General features: G+C 45.2%; 1 protein-coding gene across 3 annotated transcripts in view; it reads left to right on the top strand.

Annotated features, from left to right (window-relative positions):
* The window catches only part of FHL2 (four and a half LIM domains 2), a 198,144-nt gene that overhangs the window by 75,560 nt on the left and 101,122 nt on the right, over positions 1-21,462 (top strand). The window contains exon 1 of one of the 3 annotated variants that reach the window (XM_077296671.1): positions 7,236-7,452. The exons of the other annotated variants lie outside the window; for them this stretch is intronic. The gene's annotated coding sequence lies outside the window, so the exon portion shown is untranslated. Of the gene's footprint in view, positions 1-7,235; positions 7,453-21,462 lie in introns of those variants that run through there. 3 annotated transcript variants of the gene reach the window in all.

Raw genomic sequence — 21,462 nt, 5'->3', positions numbered from 1 at the left:
TAGTTTTCCCTGTCTGTGCTTTCTGTAGGGGTTGGTGAGAGGTCTTATCACTGGGTGGCAGGTGGAGGTTTCAGCTTAGTACTGAAACAGGACTCAGGGTCAGGCCTGGCGGCCCAGACATGCACACCTTCAGTGTAAACTCTGGGAGAGGGACAGACAGGGTTTCCCTAGTTTGAGGGATATTGCAGGGGCCCGGGTAATCAGCTGTAGTCAACCCAGTACCCCCGTGACACTCTTTGGTCTTGGCCATGGTGGAGAGGTAGGAGTGTGATTGATTGAGTGTGTAGACAGGCGTCTTTTATACAGTCAACAAGTTCAAACTGATGCTATTAATACAGGTAATGAGTGCAGAGTAGGAGGTGTCATGATCAGTTCCAGGGTTTATTAGTGTCTGCCCTTTTTGGACGGATCATGTCAAGGGTTAACTTTGCTCTGCCTCGTTCTGGGTTCAGGTTGGCTATTTAGCTCCCAGGAATCTTGCTGGCAGTGTCAGCTATAGTTCTGTCTTCGGCTTGTGAACCTGACTCTGGAAACCCTTGGTTTGTCCTGCTGTGAACCCTGACTTGTCCTGTGTCTGTTGTCTCCCTCTGTCTGCCCTTTCCCTGCGTTTGTCTGTTCTGCTTGATTCCCTGATTCTGGTCTCCTGGCTTGGCTATTGACTCTGTTTGGATTTGTCCCTTTTGTACCGTATTTTGCTCGTCCCGGTTTACTGATCTCTTTCTACGTCCTGACTACCCTTTCTGTTTTAATCCTTTTTGTACTGACGTGTTATCTTGTGCACTGACTCGGCTTTTTCTGACTACTCTCTTGCCACTTGGTGGCATCTGTTCAGCTGCTCAGTTTGTGCAGTCTCGCTTCCCGATAAAGCTCCCCCTGGTGAAGGTTGCGCTGTACTGCACTGCAGCTGCATGACAGGAGGGCTTCTTAAAGAAAAACAGATTATTATTATTATTTATTATTATTATTATTCATTTTTATAGCGCCATTTATTCCATGGCGCTTTACATGTGAAATACGGGGCAAATATAGACAAATACATTAAACATGAGCAAAAAACAAGGCACACGGGTACATAAGGAGGGAGGACCCTGCCCGCGAGGGCTCACAATCTGCAGGGGATGGGTGATGATACACTAGGAGAGGGCAGAGCTGGTTGTGCGGCGGTTCAGTAGGTTCAGGATCACTGCAGGCTGTAGGCTTGTCGGAAGAGGTGAGTCTTCAGGTTCTTTTTGAAAGTTTCTCTGGTAGGCGAGAGTCTGATGTGCTGGGGTAGAGAGTTCCAGAGTATGGGGGAAGCACGGGAGAAGTCTTGGATGCGGTTGTGGGAAGAAGAGATGAGAGGGGAGTAGAGAAGGAGGTCTTGAGAGGATCGGAGGTTGCGTGTTGGTAGGTACCGGGAGATCATATGATGTATGGAGGTCACAGATGTATGGAGGAGATAGGTTGTGGATGGCTTTGTAGGTCATTGTGAGGGTTTTGAACTGGAGTCTCTGGGCAGTAGGAAGCCAGTGAAGGGCTTGGCATAGGGGAGAGGCCGGGGAATAGCGGGGAGACAGGTAGATTAGTCGAGCAGCAGAGTGTAGGATGGATTGGAGTGGTGCCAGAGTGCTAGAGGGGAGTCCAGAGAGTAGGAGGTTGCAGTAGTCGAGGCGGGAGATGATAAGGGCATGCACTAGTGTTTTTGTGGTGTCACGGTCAAGGAATGCGCGGATCCAGGAAATGTTTTTGAGTTTGAGGCGGCAGGAGGAGGCAAGGGCTTGGATATGTGGCTTGAAAGAGAGGGCAGAGTCGAGCATCACCCCGAGGCACCGGGCGTGTGGGACTGGGGAAAGTGAGCAGCCATTGACATTGATGGATAGGTCTGGTGGAGGGGTAGAGTGAGGTGGGGGAAAGATGATGAATTCTGTTTTGTCCATGTTCAGTTGTAGAAAGCGAGCAGAAAAGAAGGCTGAAATAGCAGACAGACGGTGCGGGATTTTGGTAAGTAAGGAGGTGAGGTCAGGTCCGAATAGGTAGATCTGCGTGTCATCAGCATAGAGATGGTACTGCATACCGTGGGATTCTATGAGCTGTCCCAGACCGAAGGTGCAGATCTTTTAGAGCAAGAATTCTTGCTGGTTGGTAGGTGATCAAATGCTTATTTCATGCAATAAAATGCAATTTAATTATTTAAAAATCATTCAATGTGAATTTCTGATTTTTATTTTTAGATTCTCTCTCCCACAGCTGAAGTGTACCTACAATAAAAATTACAGACCTCTCCATTCCTTGTGGGTGGGAAAACTTGCAAAATCAGCAGTGTATCAAATACTTATTTACCCCACTGTGTATTGTGTAGGGCAGGGGTGGGAATCCTTTTTTATTCCATGGACCATTTGGATATTTATACCATCACTTGGGGGCCATACAATATTATCAACTTGAAATTTATCCTGCTATATTTGGTCAAACATTTAATTATCTCACCCCTAATGTGATGGCTGAAAACACTTTTCTTTGGCACGATGCAGTTAGGTTGAATGGATGACTGCTTTTCCAGATATGTGTCGGTCTGGAGTGCATTCAACTCTTTGCGATGAATTTTAAAAATAACTCACAGCAGTAACTTCTGAACACAGATGTATATTACACTGCAGGTCTCCTCACAGCAGGAAATTCATCACAAGAGCATCTGAGGCTTATACATCACAGGAGAGGCTGGGATCATATACAGTATATTACAGGAGGAACTGGGGCATGTACATCACAGGAGGAACTGGGGCATATACATCACAGGAGGGGTGGGGGCATATACATCACAGGAGGGACTGGGACATATACATCACAGGAGGGGTGGGGGCATATACATCACAGGAGGGACTGGGACATATACATCACAGGAGGGGGTCTGGGGGCATATACATTACAGGAGGGACTGGGGCATATACATCACAGGAGGGGCTTGGAGCATGTATCACAGAAGATGCTTGGGCATATACATCACAGGAGGGACTGGGGCATATGCATCACAGGAGGGGTTGGGGGTATATACATCACAGAAAAGACTGGGGCATATACATCACAGGAGGGGCTGGGGGCATATACATCACAGAAGGGGCTGGGAGCATATACATCACAGGATACTATGAGACATATACATCAAAGGAAGGGCTGGACTCATATACATCAAAGGATGGCTTGGGGCATATACATCAAAGGAAAGGCTGGGGGCATATACATCACAGGAGGGACTGGGGCACATACATCACAGTAGGGGCTGGGGCATATACATCAAAGGAAAGGCTGAAGCATATACCTCACAGGGAGGGCTGGGGCATATACTGTACATCACAGGAGGGACTGGGGCATATACATCCCAGGAGGGGCTGGAGGCAGATATATCATAGGATACTATGGGACATACATATCAAAGGAAGGGCTGGGGCATATACATCACAGGAGGGCTGGGGGCATATACATCACAGGAGGGACTGGGACATATACATCACAGGAGGGGGTCTGGGGGCATACACATCACAGGAGGGACTGGGGCATATATGTAGCACCCCAGGTAGCCGGTTGTTGCCTTCCTTTTGGGGAGGGTAGTGTCATGCTTGGAGGCAAGGAGGATTTCCCTTTATCAGGTAAAGCACCTACATGTAACACATTCTGAATCCAGGCCAGATGGAGGAGCTCTGAACCCGGATTCAGGGGAGCTTCCCCCGGATATATGTGTTCTGGTCTTGAGGAGGAGTTAGTCAGTTGAAGTCAGTTGTTCAGAGACAGTGGAAGAGAGAGGATGGAAGAGCAGAGAGTGGGGCCGTGCAGCCATGTGTGAGCTGCAGCTACAGGAAAGGAAGATAACCTGAAGGGTTGGAATGTAGTGAGCATCTGAGGAATGAAGCACAGGAGCAGGAAAGGGCTTAGAGGGGAACTGTGACCAGGCACCCTCTGAGCCGAAGCACAGGAATCGGGCATCGGGAGCCCGAGGTTGTGTTGAACTCTAGGTTGCACAGCAGAACCGAAGGGCAAAGGACTTTATGCAATTTACCTGCACCCACACCTGAAGGTGCAGCAGTACACGAAGAGCCCAGGTCGTGATAGAGACCCTATAAAAAGTCTCGCACTGCCCACCATACGGGTAACTGTCCCAGGACAGAAGAGAGGACTTTGCCAGAAAGCCACAGGCAGCAAGGAACTCGCATATGAGCGTGAGTAGGAAGGCTTACAGACTCCTCCTCCATCCTGTCTACATAGAATTGTATCCATACCAACTGCTATCTCCTCAGTAATGGGAGAGTCTGTCTTCTCTGAATACAGAATTTACCTTAAGAATTTTGATAATGACTGATGAATTTTGGCAGAGAAAGAAGCAGATCTCTCTGATAATGTAGCGCCCCCACTGCCGCAGGGCCGAGGGGTACCCGGTACCGGGCCTCTGAGTCTCTGCTCTGGGGTTGTCACGGTGGCTAGACCCGGTCCGTGACCCTGTTGAGGGGCGCACAATGATAGATGGTGGTGGTGCGGTGCAGTAAATAACGAGGACACCAGGTTGCAGTCTCTTTACCTCTTTACTGAAGGTCTCTGGGTCCTCAGTCCGGAATACGGTTCACTAGGCTGCGCAAGTCCGGCCGGTCCGATGGCACCTCCAGAGTTCTCTTTGCAGGTGGAAATCTGTGCCTTCCTGCTAGCACTATGTGTTGTGGTCCTCCCCTGCTGTGCTTACGGGATAGTCCCCAAAACTGTTGTGTCTGTTTCTCGTGTTCCCTCACAACAACTCGATTAGATGATGTTCTGCTAATCCTCCGTCCCTCCCGATGTTATGGTTGGGACGCACCCGTATGACGGGTAGGCTCGGAGCTCTTCCAGGACCCTAGAGTCGCCCCTCTCCACAGGTGGCCCCCTATGTCTGCATAGGTGATTTAGGTGAGACAGCCCGCCTGTGACTGACTGTCCTGCCGTTGGTTTGAAGTATTGCTTGGAGCTAGATATATAAATACTTCCTCGGCGTTCCGGCCGCCGGCTGTGCGCCTCAGTAGGATGTTGCCTCGGTCTTACAGCACGACTCCTACTGGTATTCTCCTTCTTGCTTTGATCTCGTTTCTCACTCAGCACAATATATCTCGCTTCTGATCCTTTCTTAGGGCACTGCCGCTATGCTGAGCAGGCACGGTCCCGTGACGTTCTTTCTTGTTGCCAGGCCTCTGTCAGGGTCCCAAACCTGACAGGGACCCTACCGAATCTTCCCCGCAACACCCTCTGCCACAAGGTGTTGCCTGGTTCCAACCCAGTTAGCTTTCTGTATAACTTCCTGCCTGACCCCCAGTTTACCCACACGGTGAGGAGTGGCCTAATAAATAGCACCCTTAGCTCCCCCTGGAGGCCCGACTGTGAAATGTATTGGTGTATGTGATACCTGGTCAGATGAACTCCTTCAGTGCCATCAGACGTACCATAGCCATCCTTAGCAGCGGAGCCACAGTACTGCAACGACCAGTACTCTGGGGCGCTGCACTAACATATATTGCAAAGTTGCATATTTTCATGTGTACTATTGATTTATGAAATACAAATTTAAACGGCAGTTACTCTTTAACCCCTTTCTGACATTGGGTGTAATAATACGACCCTGTGCCCTGGGCCTTTTTGATCAGGGGACGGATTATTACGTCCAGGCGATTGTGCACGCACACGGGCTGTGCGCATGTGATCGCCGTTGGGTGTCAGCTGATTCGGACAGCTGACACCCGGCACTAAGTGCCAGGATGTTATTATGATAACAACTGGGTCACCAGAGCTAGGAAGGTTGCTTGATTATGCGCAGTGCATGATCAGCCACTTTCCCTGTCAGTTCAGATCTGACAGTTTGTACAGCATGGGGATGCTGCTGCTGCATCCCCATGTTATACAAGCAATCAGCCTGCAAAAAATGATAGTCCCATAGTGGGACAAAGTAAAAAATTTAAAAAAGTAAAAATTTGTTTTAAATAATTGTAAAAATATATATAAAAATATAATAATAAAACAAAATCAAAAGATTTTGTACCCATAAATAAATATTTTTAGGAAAATATGTACACATATTTGGTATCGACCTGTCCTATAAAACTGTCTTACTAGTTAACCCCTGTAGTGAACACCATAAAAAAATAAGGCAGAGAACAATGCTTTATCATTATACCGCAGAACAAAAAGTGGAATAAAACGTGATAAATAAGAATGATATAAATAAACATTCTACCGCTGAAAAATAAATCAGTGATGGTTTGGGGAGCCACAACAAGTGAGTATTTGGTGAGTTTTTACCTCAGTATTATTAAGCCAAAACCAGGAGTGGCGCAATCAGAGGAAAAGTATAATAGAAACACGTCACCACTCACCAAATACTCAAGGTGTGAACGTAGCCATAGTCTTGGCATGGATCCACCTAGCAGGTAACATTTCATGCTTCGCTATATTCCCTTAAGGTGCTTCACTCTTAGATTCGTCCTAAATCATTTTTCAGGTTTGGGTGGAAACACATTTTTTTAAAATCCATATTAACTACTTCACATTCCCTTATAACAAAATTCGGGGTCGCGGTGACATTAGCCGGGAATGGAGTGCTTCTGAGAGAACGATCCAGATGTTTGCTCCGTAATTACTCCTGGCTTCATCTTACCTAACAGCGATGGAGCTCATGTATCAATAGCGTCTTTGTACTACACATTCTTTATCATTACGGGTTTCTTCTGTCTGTGACATACTTCAGACAAGAAAGTTTGTGGGACAGGTCTGGGCTTTTGTAAGCGCGACTCTCAAAGTGTGCCACTAATCAGACTTTTTTCTCGTGTGATAATATTACATGCTTATTAACAAGTATGGCACATCATCTGGGTGCCTGTTTACATTGACGAATGAGCCCTATGATACATCTAAGATATTGGTTCTTACATGAAGACCATTTTATCATTTTTTATGGATGTAGTAAACCTAAAATATTATTCCGATGGTCTTAATCCTGACTGCAGCCCCCTCCATGTGTAACGTATGATTGTAATAGACGGATGATAGACAGGTCCTTGCGACCTGGCGGCTAATGTGGTTGTGCGTGAACGATCTGGACTGATTTTGAGGGGATATTTCATCCAGAGCAATTTAATGAAGCAGGCTACAGGGGCAGAAAGAGGCGGTTTGATTGCAGGAAACATTCCAACAAAGACATTTATCTGTAAAATGAAAAAAGCCGCAACCTCTGGAAAACAGAAAGTGTTGGATGCCAGCTGCTGAGCAAAAGAGTGCGAGAGTGGGATGCGTTTGTCTCCTTATATGGTAAAATGATATGAGGGGTTTCTGTGAAGGCAGCCTGCTTCCACACAATCTGGATCCTGCAGTGTCAGTGCTCCAGCTGTGCTGCTGCCACTGGATGTGTGACTTCCTCCAAACCCTTGCCCCTGGGAGGAAGAGAGAGCACTCGCTGGCTGCTGCTGCTCTGTAAGTACAGGCTACTTTCCTTTGTTAGAAATAGCTCTCCTTGTTGGCCAGAGGTTAGCATGCTGGCTGATGGAGGAAATACTTAGGAGCCAGGAGGTGAGAGATGCAGGCAGCATCTATGTACTGCTGCCACGTGCGCTGTCTCTAATGAATGGTAATCCTAGGGAAAATATGAAAATAAACAATTCTGTAAAGTTAGAATTTTTTAGACTATTATATTCATTTGATACAATTTTTTATTTCTGCAATATGTCTTTTTTTATCTGTTTTAACATAACAGTCGATGGTTTGGTCGAAAAAACATTAATATAACATTGAATGAAATGATATCCATTATTTTGTGACTGCAGTTTTAACAAAATGTATTATGTGACATGAATGAACAATGCAAATTAAAATATTGGGAAAGTAAATAAAAAAGGTTTTTGGTGAATGGGTAAAGTAGGACGACAAAATGTACTTGACGCAGAGAATTCCTATGAGCAAATGACAGGCATAATTATACATAAATGCTATTTATAAGAATACTAGATGGTGGCCCAATTCTAACGTATCGGATATTCTAGAATATGTAGGCGTAGTGTATAGTACAGCCCACGTAGTATATTGCACAGCCATGCAGTACATTGCGCAGCCCACGCACTACATTGCACAGCCCACGCACTACATTGCACAGCCCACGCACTACATTGTACAGCCCACGCACTACATTGCGCAGCCCACGTAGTATATTGCGCAGCCCACGTTGTATATTGTGGAGCCCACGTAGTACATTGCGCAGCCCACGTAGTACATTGCGCAGCCCATGTTGTACATTGCGCAGCCCACGTAGTATATTGCGCCCCCCACGTAGTATATTGCGCAGCCCACATAGTATATTGCGCAGCTCACATTGTATATTGCGCAGCCCACGTTGTATATTGCGCAGCCCACTTTGTATATTGCGCAGCCCGGGAACGGAAGATGGCGGCCGGCGCGAGTGGCTCGGTGGACTACGGAGGGTGAGTATAGCAGGTTTTTTGTTTTTTTTATTATATTTAACATTACATTTTTTTACTATTGATGCGGCATAGGCAGCATCAATAGTAAAAAATTGGGGACACGCAGGGTTAATAGCAGCGGTTACAGAGTGCGTTACCCGCGGCATAACGCGGTCCGTTACGCCGGCATTAACCCTGTGTGAGCGGCGACCGGAGGGGAGTATGCGGGCACCAGGCACTGAGTACGGGGAGTAAGGAGCGGCCATTTTCTTCTGGACTGTGCGCGTCGCTGATTGGTCGTGGCAATGGTCGTGGGCGTTTTGCCACAACCAATCAGCGACTTGGATTCCATGACAGACAGAGGCCGCGACCAATGAATATCCGTGACAGAAAGAAAGAAAGACAGACAGAAGGACAGACAGAAAGACGGAAGTACCTCTTAGACAATTATATAGTAGATTAATTGCTTTATTTATTACATGATATCTCGTTTTTATATGTTTTATTGCTACATTATTTTGCCAAAAAATCCCTGCATATGAATTAAAACATAACTTAGTACAAGCTTTTTTAAAAGGAACATGCCATTAGATTCATGCTGTCATGAATTAGACACTGGCTGTGTTGTTGCACCCAGGTATGGTCTAGGGTATGTGCACACATTGAATATTTGCAGCAGATGTTTATGCCTCAAAAAAGTGTTGGCAAGAATAACGCTGCCTAAAATATCCACATGTGTTTTTACTTGGGTTCTTTCCCAAGTCATTTGAATGGATGAAAAGCGCTGCAAAAACGCTGAAAAAGAAACTACATGCTCCATATTTGAGAAAACGTTTTGATGGTTCAAACCTGCAAAGAAAAAAATAAGTAGAGTGTGCATGAAAGTTCAGAAATCTCATTCACTTTTCTGCTACTGTAAAACGTTCAATTGTTTCTGCAGCAAAAATGCACAGAAAAAAGGGCAGCAAAAACATAGAATATGAAAAAGCCCCTACTTTGAAATGATGCAGAGTTTCAAAGGGTACCCACTTTGGAAAGTTGGCCCATGACTATGTTTCTCGGATGACCTTTCCAAGGCGGGTCCCCAGCAGCTTCTGCTCCCTCTGCTCCACCTAGACTAATACTGACTGTCACTGTGTGTGTAAAGGGAGAGACCTGCCAGTTTAGGCGAATGGGTAGGAGAGAAGCTGTCGGGGACCTGCTAGCCTTAGGGCTTGTTCACACATCAGTTTTTCTCGTACGAGTGTTATCCCTTTTTTTCACAGATGGCACTCATACCTATGATATTCTATGGGGCTGTGCATGTGTCCTATTTTATTTCCTCGGACCGAGTAGTCTGCGGAGAATATCAGAGACATGTCCGATTTTGATCTGAGAGTCAAATGAAAGTCTATGGGTCCATGAAAGAAATCAGACTGCACCCGGATAACATGTCAGAAATGAGAAGGCGGAGAAACTTTTTTCTTCTTTTCACATAGGAGAAATACGGATGACAGTTGGACCACAATCTGGTCAGAACTCTGATCAAAGTCTGATTAGAATAATCGGTCCGTTTTTCTCGTACATCATGAATCTGCTGTCAGGTTACCTTTAGTAATAAAATAAACTAATGCTACACTATTAATGGAGTCATTAAAGTATAGTACTGTAGAAAAAATTGTGCTCTAAATTTAGCAAACTGTCACACAATGTTTTATATGTAGAGGTACTGCGGTCTCCTGTTGTTTTCGGACTTATTACTACACCTTTACTAGATTGTGAATTGTGACTTTTCTGCAGAAATGTTTGTAAAAAACACCTCACTGTGTGACAAAATGTGGGTCCTTAACACCAAAAACTGGAACAAAACGTATGATAAACTCCCCCCATTGAATAGATGAGGCTCTGGATAATACTGTCCACCAATGCTGAATGCATTATACCATTACAGGTAAGAGAGCACAAATGCAGGAAAGCAGTAAATAGTTTGTCCTTAAAACGTGAAGCAAAAATTGAGCAATTTTGTAGTTAGAAATTGATAAGTTGAGCATTTTGTACTATTGAATGGGGGGCCTGGGAACTCAATAAACCACTGATAATGATCATAAACCTACCCATGTAGTACCATATGCACAATTTCTACAGTCCTTCGACATGTATATACAATATGTATATATATACACATACACAGTCATGGCCGAAAGTGTTGACACACTTGAAATTATTCCAGAAAATGAGTTATATCTCCCAGAAAATTATTGCAATTACACAGATTTTGTTTTACACCTTCCTTTGTGTGTATTGGAACAACACAAAAAGAATGGGCCGGACAAATTTGTTGGCACCTTACCAAAATTGTGGGTAAACAAGTTTGTTTCAAACATGTGATGCTCGTTCAAGCTCATCTGTGGCAAGTAACAGGTCTAAGCTATATGAAAATTGCAACTGAAACCAGATAAAATGTCACACCCACAGGAGTCGCACATGGTTTGTGGCCCCACTGTGCCACAGACCAGACTTACCCTGGAGGGGCATAACTAAGGAGCTACCTTGGTGTTCAGTAGCTTCAGGTGCCACTTCGGGGCAGCGTCCAGCAGTAGCAAACGTTAATTCGAATAGAGAATTCTAGACTAGGCAGTACAGCCACCTGGTACAGGAACAGACTGTATGGCTCTGGATAGCAGATAGGATGGCCACTTGGGACAGGTATAGACACACAAGTTTCGAGAAACGGTTCATGCACGTGGCTTCAGAGTAACGTATAAACTATACATGACAACATGGACAGTACAGGATATGGAATAACTATAATAGTCAAAGGACAGGGGACCTGTCAACATACAGTTGCACACACCAATGCCACTAACACTAAACTATATGGTTTACTCAGACAACTCCCTATTGGGGAGGGTGCCTTTTATACAAGATGCCTTCCAGCTATTGGCCGAGAGCTATGTTGCAGGTGAGCTTATTTAAAAAAATGCCTCCCAGCAGTTGTGCCACAACACAGCTGTCGGGTGACCCGGGACCAAGGGCTCCTTCCCTGTCCATAACACTAGGGGGCACCCTTACTCCCCGGGATACTTCTGAAGGTGAAGATGCCAGGACCTCCACCTTTGCCTTATCTCCTGAGTTAGCCTTCTGTCTGTTCTCTTCCCCCACCCAGGGAAGAGGGGTGCTACTGTGCACCATAGTACACCAACCTGACAAACAAGGCAACACAACCAAGTGTTAACAGAAAACGCCAAGCATACAAAATGTTCACTCACGTATAAAAGAGGAATGCAGCAGGGAGTGGAGGTTGGGGAATAAACAAAAATAGAGAAGGATGGGGAATTATCAAACATACAAACCAAACAACAGTCACAGATAACTCCTCCAACTCTCCTCATATGAACTCCTCTCCCTCCATTAACCATGCAGCAAATGCTTGCTCTGACAAGGATTTGCAACAGAGCCTAGATTATAAAGGGGAAGGGAGTGGCTAACCGAGCTCAGCTGTGAGCACAGGGATTTCCAACATGGCCAATTAATCCCTGTTCTGCCAGAAGAAATAAATATATCTAAAATGAAGGAGAAGAGCTTCCTCTCAGCGCCGGAGTAAGAGCAATCAGATGCTGTGGTCTTCTGGCTCCACACTGTCGCGGTAACTCCGTGACAATACCCCATCTTCTATGAGGGACCTCTGGAACCTCAGGACCAGGCCTATCAGAGTGTGCCAAGTGAAAAATCCAGACCATTCTGGCCACATGAACATCAGATGCTGGTACCGACATCCTCTCCTCAGGACCGTACCCTCTCCAATGTACCAGATACTGAAGTGACTGACAAGCAACACTAGAATCCAAGATCGAGAAGAATAGGGAATTACCAAACATACAAAAGTCACAAATAACTCCTCCAACTCTCCTTCTCATATGAGCTCCTCTCCCTCTGTTAGCCATGCAGCAATGCTTGCTCTGACATGGATTTGTAACAGAGCCCAGATTATAAAGGGGAAGTGAGTGGCTAACCGAGCTCAGCTGTGAACACAGGGATTTGCAACATGGCCGATTAACCCCTGTTCTGACAGAAGAAATAAACACATTTAAAATGAAGGAGAAATTCTTCTTCTCAGCGCTGGAATAGGAGCAATCAGACGCTGAGGTCTTCAGGCTCCACACTGTCGCGGTAACCCTGCGACATGTTGGACTGAGGCATTATACTATGCATGCGCGCTTCCCTCTTAAGAGCAGGGAAGCGCGTGCATGCACTACGCGCTCCACGAGGAGACAATGCAGCATGCACAGAGGAAGGAGGAAAAAGCAGGGAACACACCGGGGACCATGCTGTGGGGCTGGGGCGGTAGGTATGTTGGAGTGCCTGCATGGTGGGGGAAGGGGAGCCATGCGGTGACGCCAGCAGCGATCTTACATAAAAAGGAGAGAAGTTGACTCAATTTTTGCATTGTGTGTCTGTGTGTGCCGCACTAACATTAGAGAAAATAAAAGAGTAGACTAGAAATAGTATGCACAACCCTCAAAAAATATATATAGACAATTTATTAATTTCAATAAGCAAAAGCACTTTTATTCAACACCTCAAAAGACACATTTAAAAACATTTAAAAGCAAATATACAAATACCTATACCCACCATATCCCATAATGAATAACAATCCCATAAATGGGGAAACAGTAATATCCTACCCTGGGTCCACCTGATAACATGTGCTATCCTAGTAACGACGTGCCTATACAGGCCACAAAGAGCCAAGCCACCCTATGCCAATATAGGCTGCTGTTTACCATAAGATGATGACAAAGGAACATGTGGGCAATACATGATCCTGAAATGAAAATATACCATGCAGCGTGACCGCTGTAAATACAACCTGTCCTGCGTTAGTTCAGATCTGTGGAAATGCAGCGATATCCCAGGGCACAGGGCACCACAGGGATTAAGTACACATGAAGCCAAAAGGCAGGGTAGCCTCAAAGATGGCACCCAGGTAGGAAAGGGGGATAAGGTGGGAGCACACCCCACGCGTATCGCTGCCTCTGCAGCTTCGTCAGGGGAAGTGATGCCAAAAAGTGCTATAATCCATGCTTAAATAATGCATCAAATAAAGTAAATTACATACCGGTGTGGAAGAGCGGGAGGAGGGGAGGTGAAAGCCGGAAGCGCAAGCCGCGCCATGATGCCGAAGGCCCGATGAGGATGGACGGTAATCAAAGAGCGTCTCAACAGGTAACATGCGCATGCGCAAGCCGCGGTATCCGATAGGACCACGTTGCGCACGCGCCGTACCAGCCGGCTGAGGAGACACATAATAGGGCATAAAGCCCTGGATGAAATGAAGGTGGAACGCCGGGCTGAAGCGGCAGGGCCCGCCGAATAAGTACACAAAGGGGCACAGAATGAGAGAAGGACACAGCAAACAAAAATAAATACCAAGTATAAATAAAGATAATACAAATTAATTAATGGGAAAAATAATAATAAAGAAAAATATATAAGGAAAATAAGTGAATAGACCTGAAAAGAAAAGGGATGAATTAAATTTAGAACATTATGGCAGGAAATGGCGGCACAAAGTTACTACCCATAAAATAACGGAAGGTATCATAAACATAAAGACATGTATTAATGATTAGAGGCAGACACATCAGAGGATGTAAGTAGGCCAGGCATATAAGGCCTCTTGGTACACCTAGGATACGTAATATTGTGGTAACCAAGTACATAAATGTATAAGTATAAATACACACAAATATCCATATAATATTTAACAATATCAAATAAACACCACACATATACCAAAATATATGTATATATTAACCACCCGATACCCCCTATACATTTATAAATATATAGAGGTATTCTCATGGTGCCACTATATAGCAAGGTTTGGTCACCAGCCAATAGTCCCATATTCATGAAATAAACGCCGTCCCAATCTATGCATAGGAAGGCATTCCTCATCATGAGCCTCTTCCGGCCTGCCGATCTCAGACATCTGGGCCCATAGATCATCATAAGAATAGAGTCCACATTATAGCGGTGGGAGCAGAAACCCCTCTGCATGAGGTGTCCTTCCATATACCATGATGATGGCATACCGCACATCCACCCTCCAAGATCCACTTGATTGTCCATTCTGTCAATTGTATCCACATTCATATTGGTCCCCGGAATAAACTTGTAAATTCCATATCCCAAGGTCACGGGATGGTCCTCGTTCTCATGAGTGCATCTTCAGCCTTCCTAGATGGAGATGGATGCAAGATTAGATATCGATACCAAACTCATGGGCTGACAGCGCCATGAGTCTACGCGCCAGCTATCCTAAGAACCCTGTAAAAAGCAGTTCCTCATTTAGGCCCATAGGTGCGACCGCCTGAAGATCGAAGATCCACCTGGACTCAGTGCGTAAAAGATGGTTGGAAATGTTACCACCCCTTTCACCACAGGAAACCTTCTGTAACCCCACAACTTGCAAACCAATGGGCAAACCCCTATGTTTCAGCAGAAAATGTGCCGCCACAGGAGTCAGGATTTTACCTTTGCCTTGATCCGTAGCCGCCAGGCGTATTGTTGATGCGTGTTTTTGAAATCTCTTGCGTAGTTCCTGTGATGTTTGCCCTACATAGATCATATTACAAGGGCAAATTAGTACATAAATAACATTTCTGCTCCTGCAGTTGATGTAAGCCTTTAACCCATGTCTGCTAAAGTTCGTGGGGTGTATAAATGTGTCCCGGGTGGGCGTCATAAAGGGGCAGACATTACATTCCCCACAAGGAAAGGATCCCTTAAGGACAATGCCTCTATTAAGTTTGACCGTAGGCCTGGAAAAATGGCTCCTGGTCAGCAGTTGTCTCAAATTCGGGGCCTTTCTAGATGTCAATAATGGCCTGTTGCTAACGACATGTGTCGTTTGCATATCTGTTTGCAAAATCGGCCAATGTCTGGTGAGAATATGTCTTACCTGCCCCCAGCTGTCGTTATAATCTGTTATGAACCTCGTCTGCGATTCTCGGGAACGGTCCGCCGGAATGAGAAGGGAAGCCTGATCATGTCGTCTTGCTCGCTGGAAGGCTGTGGAGACCACTCGTTTAGGATAATTTCTCTGTTTAAAACGATCCGTCAGATCCTGAGCTTGTATCAGAAAGTCTTCGTCACGAGTGCAGTTACGTCTAATACGCAAAAATTGTCCTGTCGGGACACCCACCTTCGTATGCCAGGGATGAAAGCTACTGAACTCCAGAAGAGCGTTAGTGGCAGTGGGCTTCCGAAAGAGGTCCGTGGCCAGCTTATTCCCTTTTACGAATATTCTCAAATCCAGAAAGCTGATCGCACTATTAGAGATAGAGTGGGTTAAAAAGATATTGTGGGGGTTAGAATTGAGATTATGAATGAAATCAGTGCAACCCTCTATACTGCCCGACCAGATGAAAAATAAGTCGTCAATATAACGATGCCAATACCTAACATGATGTTGATATGTCAAGGATGGGTATACAAACATCTCCTCCCACCAACCTAAGAAGATGTTTGCATAAGTTGGTGCACATTTCGCCCCCATGGCCACTCCAGCTGTCTGTAAATAAAATGTTCTGTCAAACAAAAAATAATTGTGATAAAGAACAAATTTTAACAGATCCAACAAAAAAGAATCATGCCCCCGATCCGAATGTGGAAGTTTGTCCAGGTAAAAAGTAACCGCATGTAAACCATCACTATGCCTGATGTTGGAGTACAAAGACTCCACATCACACGTTACCAGATAGAATTCTCCCGACAGTTCTATCCGTCCACAGACTTCAATAAAATGAGCAGAGTCCCTTATGAAAGAGGGTAAGGCCGTGACTATTGGCTGAAAGAAGAAGTCCAAATACTCACTTGCCCGTTCACAAATACTGCCAATGCTAGAGACTATCGGCCTTCCTGGTGGTTTCCTCTCGTTCTTATGTATTTTCGGCAACATATAAAATGTTGCCGTGACCGGATGTTCCACCCATAGATATCTTTTCTCTTGGGGTGAGATAATGCCAAAATTTAACGTCCTGCAAAGTAAAGAGTCAAATTTAGATGCAAACACCGCCGTGGGATCTGAAGGTAATTTCTGATAGCATCTAGGGTTAGTGAGTTGTCTATTGGCCTCTTCTAGGTATGCTTCACTGGACCACAGTACCACATTACCCCCCTTGTCCGCCTCTTTAATCACAAATTCCTTGTTGCTTTGTAAGTCCCGCAGAGCTCGTTTTTCAGCGAGAGTTAGGTTAGAAGATCTACCCACCTGTATTGGCATTGCCAAAATGTCTCGTTTAACCAACTCAAAGAAGATCTTGATAGCGGGTACCAAGGAAAAGGAGGGCGTTTTAAGGGATCTATTCCTGCCCGGAAACTTTCTTCTGGTACAACCTGATTCATTCTCCTCTAGTAAAGCCAGTAGATCTCGGAAGGCTTGGCGTTCATCCTCAGGTATTGATTGTAGGATATCCGGTTTTCTGTAAATAACCTGAAATGTAAGGTTCCTACAAAATAAATAGAGGTCCTTAACCAGGGTGAATTTGTCAGCTGTGTGTGTGGGGGCAAAGGTTAGACCCCTTTTCAGAACGGCAAGTTCCACCGCAGTAAGTTCATATGTGGAAAGGTTTATTACCTGGAGGGTGGATGTAGAAACTCCAGGGGTCTGCTCCGTATCGGGGGAAGAAGAGGCTTGATTTATTTCCGTCTGGTTGAGTACTTGTGGGGGTAAGTCGGGTTGTAGTCCCTGTGACGTGTTGTGCGTTTTCTTGTTCCCCCTCTGTCTCCTCCCACGTCTGGTCCGTGGTCTACCTCGCTTCCGGTGGAGGATAAAAAATCATCACTCGAACTTTCTTCACCACGAGGTAGAGAGATGGAGGTGGTAGCTGTTGCCATGGGACCATGGCTATAGGTTTTGGTCCGGCGTGGGTTACCCCTATGAGTCCATCTATACATTACATTTTGCTCCAAATCAGTCTTATCCCTAAGAAGTTTTTTACGTTTTCTGCTCGTCACCTCCACCTCATATTTATCCAAGGTCTCTTTAAGTGTGGTTTTAAAGGTATGCACCTGTGTCCCTTCAAATGTGTGCAATTTTGTTTCCAATTCTTTGATAGAAGACTTAGTCAGTGTAAATAGGTCCCTATCATGCTCCAGTAATAAGTTGATAAGTATATTGGAGCAGCGTGTGAGGCCCTGTTCCCAAATCTGTTTGAACGATCCTGAGGGTTCCCATGCTGGAAAAATGGAGACCCTCAAGCCACGAGGTATAAGACCTAATTGCAAGTGTGTGCCGCACTAAACATGGAGGACAGAAAGAGGAAAAGAGAACAGTTTGAGGACTTGAGACCCAATTTTTCAAAAATATCAACAATCTCAAGGTAACAAGTCAATCTCCAGAGATCTTCATGTTCCTTTGTTCATAGTACGCAGCATAATCAAGAAGTTTACAGCCCATGGCACTGTAGCTAATTTCCCTAGACATGGACAGCAAATAAAAATTGATGAAAGGTTGAAATGCAGGATAGTCCGGATGGTGGAGAAGCAGCACCAATCAAGTTCCAAAGAAATGCAAGCTGTCCTGCTGGCTCAGGGCGCATCAGTGTCAGTGCAAGCTATTTGTCGACATTTGTATGAAATGAAAGGCTATGGCAGGAGACCCAGGAGGACTCCACTGCTGACAAAGAGACATAAAAAAGCTAGACTGCAGTTTGCCAAAATGGACATGAGGTAGCCAAAATCCTTCTGGGAAAGTGTCTTGTGGACAGATGAGACCAAGATAGAGCTGAGTGGTAAAGCACATCATTCTACTGTTTACCAAAAACTGAATGAGGCCTACAAAGAAAAGATCACAGTACCTTCAATCAAATGTCGTGGAGATTTAAAGTTGTTTGGGGGTTGTTTTGATTCCTCTAGCACTGGGTGCCTTGTTTGTGTGCAAGGCATCATGAAATCTGAAGATTACCAATGGATTTTGGGTCTCAATGTAGTGCATAGTGTCAGAAAGCTAGGTTTGCGTCCTTGGTCATGAGTCTTCCAGCAGGACAATGACCTCAAAAATACTTCAAGAAGCACCCAGAAATGGATGGAAACAAAGCACTGGAGAGTTCTGAAGTGACCAACAATGAGTCCTGGATCTAAATGCCATTGAACACCTGTGATAAATTAAAAGGAGTTCTGTGGATATAATCCGCGCTGCTGAAAAAAACAGGTCCAAACGTTTTAAAAAATGGAAGATAGTGGTTTAATCAACGCGTTTCAAAGTCCAAATGACTTCTTCATTAGGAAATTACCACATACAATGTATTGATGCATGTGGTAATTTCCTGATGAAGAAGTCATTTGGACTTTGAAACGCGTTGATTAAACCACTATCTTCCATTTTTTAACACGTTTGGACCTGTATTTTTTCAGCAGCGTGGATTATATCCACAGAACGTCTTTTATCTTTGATACGGTCACTAGCTGACCCGTGGATCTGCTGCAGCTGATATCTCTTTGATATCTACATACTTTACCAACAGCCTGTATCAGGTTAGTAGAATCTCAGTGTATGCTTTAAATATCCACCGGATAAGACCCTATTTGCGCTGATCTCTTCTGCAGTTTTATCATTGAACACCTCTGGAGAGATCTTAAAGTTGCTGTTGGGAGAAGGTACTTTTCAAATATGAGATACCTAGAGCACTTTGCAAAAGAAGATTGGTCCAAAATTCGTTGAGAGGTGTAAGAAGCTTGTTGATGGTTATAGGAAGAGATTGATTGCAGTTATTTATTCTAAAGGGTCTACAGCCAAATATTAACTTGAGGGTGCCAACAATTTTGTCCAGTCAATTTTTATAGTTTTGTGGGAAATTAATGTCCAATTTGTCTTTTTTGTATTTTCTTGTGGTGTTCCAATACACACAAAGGAAACAAATGTGTATAACAAATGTGTAATTGCAATGATTTTATGGGAGAAATATTTCATTTTCTGGAACAATTTCAAGGGGTCCAACAATTACGGCTATGACAGTATATTGTGTGAAGTGACCATTTTAAACTAAAGCAATTTATATAAATCCTGGCCCATTGAGGGCACAATCTTTTGCCTCCTTATTGATCTATTGGGGTGATTAATAAAATACCTGATGGTCTAGGATATAAAAGTGGTTCCTCTTACAGATTAGAGCAGGGCTTGTGTATATTAAGAATTGTGCCCACACTTGTCTTTATGATCAGACAGACTGCTCACTAACGGGAGCTGCAGAAACCGATTTTCCGTAAATGAAGTTTTAAAGTTGCATGGCTAGGAACAGTTTATGCACATACATTTTCCCCATTCCTCACAAGATCATAAATTGGTGACATCTTGGAGCATATGGAAACTGTAGAGACACTGCAGCAATTACAGATGGGGAGGTACTGCGGGATTCACAAAATGGGAACTGTGACTTCTTCTGATGGGGCTCTGGGATATGGAACTAATGTGTGGACTCTTGCTGTAATTAAAGGGAATCTGTCACCCTAAAATTGGCCTATAAATTAAGGCGAACCAGCATCAGGGGCTTATCTACAGCATCTGTAATGCTGTAGATAAGCCCCCGTTGTATCATGAAAGATAAGAAAAACAGGTTATATTATACTCACCCAGGGGCGGTCCTGGTGCTGTCCGGTCCGATGGGTGTCGCGGTCCGGGTCCGGTGCCTCCCATCTTCATACGATGACGTCCTCTTCTTGTCTTCCTGCCGCAGCTCCTGCGCAGGCGCACTTTGTCTGCCCTGTTGAGGGCAGAGCAAAGTACTGCAGTGCGCAGGCGCCGGGCCTCTCTGACCTTTCCCGGCGCCTGCCTTGCGCCCTGTAATAAGTGGCCAACCCTTTTAAGTACATCCATTTTTAATTCTTAGCAATCAGGTTCCCTGGAAACATCAGTTATTAGCTACTGTAGTCGGTGGAGCTACTTGGTGCCTGTTGTGGGGGATATGAAAAATGTTTTATGTGTTATGGATTTTCATCTTCTTTGTGGGTGAGACTTAAGGCCCCGTCACACATAGCGATTTACCAACGATCACGACCAGCGATACGACCTGGCCGTGATCGTTGGTAAGTCGCTGTGTGGTCGCTGGGGAGCTGTCACACAGACAGCTCTCTCCAGCGACCAACGATCAGGGGAACGACTTCGGCATCGTTGAATCTGTCTTCAACGATGCCGAAGTCCCCCTGCAGCACCCGGGTAACCAGGGTAAACATCGGGTTACTAAGCGCAGGGCCGCGCTTAGTAACCCGATGTTTACCCTGGTTACCAAAAAAAACAAACAGTACATACTCACCATCTGATGTCCGTCAGGTCCCTTGCCGTCTGCTTCCTGCTCTGACTGAGTGCCGCCGTACAGTGAGAGCAGAGCGCAGCGGTGACGTCACTGCTGTGCTCTGCTCTCACTGTACGGCGGCACTCAGTCAGAGCAGGAAGCAGACGGCAAGGGACCTGACGGACATCAGATGGTGAGTATGTACTGTTTTTTTTTTTTACATTTACGCTGGTAACCAGGGTAAACATCGGGTTACTAAGCACGGCCCTGCGCTTAGTAACCCGATGTTTACCCTGGTTACCAGTGAAGACATCGCTGGATCGGTGTCACACACACCGATTCAGCGATGTCAGCGGGACCTCAACGACCAAAAAAAGGTCCAGGCCATTCCGACACGACCAGCGATCTCGCAGCAGGGGCCGGGTCGCTGGTACGTGTCACACATAGCGAGATCGCTACTGAGGTCGCTGTTGCGTCACAAAACTTGTGACTCAGCAGCGATCTCGCTAGCGATCTCGCTATGTGTGACGGGGCCTTTAGCCCATGTGCACACGTTCAGTATTTGGTCAGTATTTTACATCAGTATTTGTAAGCCGAAACCAGGAGTGGAACAATCAGAGGAAAAGTATAATAGAAACACATGATTCACTTCTGCATTTCTCATCCACTCCTGGTTTTGGCTTAAGGCCCTGTCACACATAGCGAGATCGCTAGCGAGATCGCTGCTGAGTCACAAGTTTTGTGACGCAACA

Source organism: Ranitomeya variabilis, chromosome 3 (assembly GCF_051348905.1).
Source record: "Ranitomeya variabilis isolate aRanVar5 chromosome 3, aRanVar5.hap1, whole genome shotgun sequence".
Taxonomy (NCBI): Eukaryota; Metazoa; Chordata; class Amphibia; order Anura; family Dendrobatidae; genus Ranitomeya; species Ranitomeya variabilis.
The sequence above is the reverse complement of the archived record's forward strand: the minus strand, read 5'-3'. Positions and strand labels throughout refer to the sequence as shown.